We start from the raw sequence: 5,212 nt of genomic DNA, 5'->3' as shown, positions 1-5,212 counted from the left end.
TTGACACCCCTGATCTTCATCCTTTAGCCTAATGTTCTCTTCTTTATTAATTCTCTATTTTTTTAAATATTTGTTTAATAAATGACCCACCTTTAGTTAAAAAATCTTATAAAAAAAAATAGCATGGCATTCTATTTTTTCTTCATTCTTAAAATATTTCGTATTGTATTAGCGTTTTTCAAAGCATCACAATAATTAAATCTTATAAAAAAAACTCATTATTATTATTATTATTATTATTATTATTATTATTATTATTATTATTATTATTATTATATATCACCTGGAAAAAACCCTCACATATTTCAACCAGAAAAAAACTTACGACCAAAAAAAAAACCTAAGATTAATTACCAAATTTTTTTTATTTATATACTTTGTTCATATTTAATCATTCTTATTATTATTTAACATTAAATTCAAATTATATACTGCACACTTTTTGTTTCTCTTTTTATTGAGCTTAACTCGAAATCGTTTAGTCAAAAATTGTTGTTTGTGTTTGTAGTAAGTTTAGATTTAACAAACTAAAGTTGAAAAAAATGGGTAAAATGAAATCAATATTTATATGGAGTTAATTTTCATATGTTTCTTCTTTAGCTTTCGTATTGATTAAGTTATGATATTTAATTAATATATTTTGAGACTACCCGTCCATTGGACGGGCCTGAGCAGTGGTTTATATATATATATATCCGAAATTATATTTTAAAGATATGTGTTTTTTTTTCCTTTTCTAATTGTTATGAAATAAAGAATAAAAAGAAAGGAGAGAGTTGTCATTGTTATTGGTGTTGTCTTGTGGTCTTGCACTAGTCAGAAAGAAAGTAAATAGTCCATAATTTATTTTGTGTCTTGGTTAGTTGCATAGTAGATCAAAAACTATATACATATAATACTGTTAAAAAGCTTTTGTGGTGTCATTGCACTTCATGAGCAGGTAAATGGAAATAATAAGACAAGAACACAATTGAATGGTCCTTGTGTTTACTTCTGAGCAGAACAATGAAAAGGGAAAAAAGCATTGTTTAATTTTGTTGCTTAATTATCATTAAAAATATATATGTAGATATATAATATTGTTTGGTTGTTTATATTGTAGTTGACCCGTACCTAGATATTGTGTCTGTTTATATAGTCGCTAATCATTGGTCGTTTATAAGTTGTCGGGAATACATAACAAACTTGGTAAACTATTAGTATTTGTGATTTATGAAGTTGCAAAAGGTAAGATAACTTACTTTTGACACATGAGAGACACAATAAAACTTAGTTTTAATAATTAAACTTCCCTTTTATGTTCTTATATTTATTTCATGCATATATTGGGTATGAGATATATGAGGGAGATTGAATTGGGGTATTGTTTACGCTTGTTTATATTGAAATGAGATCGTTATTGCATGATTGATATATGTAGCTGGTTGTTTGAGTTGTGAAAGCATTATGTGGACTTGTACACATAGTACATTAGACATGATTTAGGTTGCCATGTCACGTGTACGCTTAAGGGCCCTAAAATGTTATGTAGATATTGGTGTGATATATTTTTAAAATATCTTTTGGTGAAAGTCTCGAGCATTGTTGTAAGAGTTAAGCTTAATCCACATGATATCTATTTACGCAGAGTATGCTATGGCGTCACTTGGGACACTGATCATGCTCTTTTGTGAATACAACCTGTTGTTTAGAGTATTTCGGGTGTCGTGGTTGACCATCTGGTGTTAACGGAATGCTCATTTATTTGGTTATGCCTATCCATAACAACATATATGGATCACCGTAAGGTCTACCAATCAAGTTGGGTGTAGGGTTCCATATTTGGCTATTTAGCCGCCTCACACAACCTTTTATGTAGTTTATCATGACATAACCTTTGGTGATTTATGTAGCTTATGCAGTTATGTGGAAATTGGTGATTATGGAGGATTGCTAGGCACATTGTAGGATTTGATCATCCTTAATATGTAGTTTATGTTGCTTTGGTGTTTGTGTCTTTATGTATGCATGAGTTGATTTATTAAAGTGTTTTAATTGGCAATCCTTTTATTTATACTAACATGTTACCTTACTCAGCTTTAATAGCTGACACTTCTTTTGTGGAATTGTATTGTGCCTTCGGGTTAGGCAATGATCAGTGACTTGGTAGCTTGCTTGTGAGATGGGTAGCTATTATTGGAGCTTTTGGACGTGTCTTTAGTTACCCATAGTGACATTATTTAAGTAGACTTATTTATCTAGCCGTTTTCGTCTTTATTATGTTAACTGTCTTTATTGAGATTAATTGTGGATTTCATTTACATTATTGTGATGATACTGGTTGGTAACACCTTTTTGAGACATTCATTATGTTTTATTGAGTCCGTTAGGAATCAAATGAGATTCTTAAAAGTCGCTTTCGCATTTTATTAACTGTGTTATGTTTAAAGTTGAATTTCTTTTTGAAATTCATATTTTTATAAAGCAAGGTGTTACAAAAAGATAAAGGATAGATGACCATTTTGCCATATCTTTCTCAATTAATCATAAAAAGTTGATGCACGATTAACATTCGGGTTTTTCTTCCTTCAATTATTCGTAGATTTGATCATGTAAATGCTTATTATATCTTATATCTGCACACGACAATATATTTTCAGAAACACGTTCAAATAATAAACAAATAAATGTATCTACTCTCTGTATAAGGTTTTTGCAACCAACGTTATGTTTTCCGAGGCAACGACCAGGTAACATAACTAGTATATATATAAAAGGAGTGCGTGGATTTCCGTGCCCCACATTATTTGGCACTATTAGTCCCATCGTTAAATAGATTTGCAATAATCGTCCTTGCCGTTAAAAAGTATTAAAAAACTTTAACGAGGGCTAACGAACATTAACATTTGTTTGGATAGGAGTAACAATAACGGATGCAAATCAAATCCTTTTCTTTAACAAGGAGTTTGGTTTTCTTTCTCAAACGGATGCTAATGATCGTTAGATGTTATTTGAATGTCTAATGACAGTTACAAAAGTTGTTGCAAATCATGTCCATTTTTTTAACGGGTGTTGGAGTATATAATATTTTTGTTAAATTGGTTATATCTATTGGTCGCCCAATTTAACAAAAGAGCATGAGTTTGTTTTTTGTTTTATGTTTTCATTTTTGTCTGATACACTTAACTAAAATTGTTGTTATTTCAATACAATAGTTTTTGTGGCCAAAAATCGAAGTTTCATGTTTAGAAAACTTTTTTAATAGCAAATATTCATGTTCCCTGACTCATTTTATTTAGGGTTAAGTGCAAAAATCGTCCATGTGGTTTGTCAGTTTTGTAGTTTCATCCCTCTGTTAACTTTTTTGCCAAAATCATCCCTGTGGTTTTGTTAAGTCCCCCCACGTGCAAGTCAAATGAGAGACATTTTCATCATTTCACTTCACTTCTTCCATACTTCTTTAAAATCATTCATGTGGTTTGTTGTTTTTGCAATTTTCATCCCCGTAATTAATTAATTTTTTTTTCTAATTTAGATATTTAATCAAGACACATTGTCTGCATAATGTTTTATATATATACATATACAGTTGTGAATGTTATAATATGTATAAACAATAAATCTCATTTAAAGAAATATCAAATTTCAAGTTTTCATCGGTGCTGAAAATACGTAATAAATAAACAGGTTGATGTTGTTGGACAAACAAAGCAATAGAAATGAGTTTTGACCCATACACATTAGGTACTTTCAGTGCCGATGAGAACTTAAAATTTGATGTTAACATGCCTCCTTATCCGGCAGAACGAACCATGACCCTATTTCCTTATATAGGACTTGTTTATACATATTTTAACATTCACCACTCATAAGAAATTATGTAGATAATGAGTTTGAATAAATGTTTAAATTAAAAAAAAATTAAACAGCAAGAATAAGAATTACAAAAACAACAAAGCACGGGGATGATTCTAAAAAAGTGGGGAAAATTGGAGTGAAATGACAAAAATGCCCCTCACATGACTTTCACATGGGGGACTTAACAGAAGTAGGGACGAAGTGCAAATCACAAGGATGATTTTGGCAAAAAAAGTAACGGAGAGACGAAAACTGCAAAACTGACAAACCAAAGGGACAATTTTTGTTTACCATTTCACACATATACCATGCTAGTTTATAAAAAAAGAAATATAAGAAAAATGATGATCACATATAAACCAAAAAACACTAGTTGATGAGAACGAAAACACGAACTGGGAGCATAATGATAGATTAAAAGATAAAATGCACTTGGGAAAATTGATGCACGCTTTAATTTGATTTAATTTATTAATAATAATATACATAACGAAAAAAAAAAACAGATTGGCGTAGATAGAGACGCGGAAATAAGAAGATGAAATAGGAACCATTGATTGACGTGATATGTGGTCATTAGGCATCTTGTTCTGGATCACATATGAAAGAGGTCCTTCACTTTCGCCTCCACCTTTTTTATCTATTAGCTAGTGACTATATGAAAGAAAATTGATAAATAAAATTTTGATATATGCTTGATGTGATTTGAAGTTTGAGTTATAATTAATGGATCTTTTGCCTAGATATTATATTTCGTTTTCTAAATAACTAGTAAAAAAGTGACAAACTAAAAACTAGGTTATATATCGATAATTGGCATGTTTCTTTTCTTTTTTAATAGGTGAATTTCGCTTGAGAACTTCGTGTCGCGATTCGAGAGTGACAGGTCTAATATACGTTGTCTTAATCGGGTCTGTGTTAGAGAGCTTCATCGAAATAGAAATGCATATTTCAAAAACCCGATCGGGTCTAATATGGGTAAACCCTGCCTGCTCAGACTTGAACCTGGGTATACCCAAGCCAAGTCTTCATAGAAAGATTTTCTATGTATTTCCCAAGTTTTGAACCCAAGACCTCCTGCTTGTATGGTAGATGCTCAATCACTTGAGCTAACTAGGAAGTACTAATTGACATGTGATCAAATTTTTTTTCATATGTGATAAGTGATATTTATGTAAGAAATTTTATTATGCGTATAAGCTCAAATGATAGAAAAAAAATAAAGAAGTTCAATAGCCAGACAAATTACCATGTAAAATTTAGGATGCTTGGATTCGCAGATGTATAAAAACTCTGGATCACCCATGTGGCCATGTGTAAGCAGATCAAATACCTTGTGTTTTGACACATTATTTCTATTTTCCTTCTTAGTAAG

The sequence above is a fragment of the Erigeron canadensis genome, chromosome 7 (assembly GCF_010389155.1).
Source record: "Erigeron canadensis isolate Cc75 chromosome 7, C_canadensis_v1, whole genome shotgun sequence".
In the NCBI taxonomy this organism is placed as follows: Eukaryota; Viridiplantae; Streptophyta; class Magnoliopsida; order Asterales; family Asteraceae; genus Erigeron; species Erigeron canadensis.
This window is presented reverse-complemented; position numbering follows the sequence as displayed.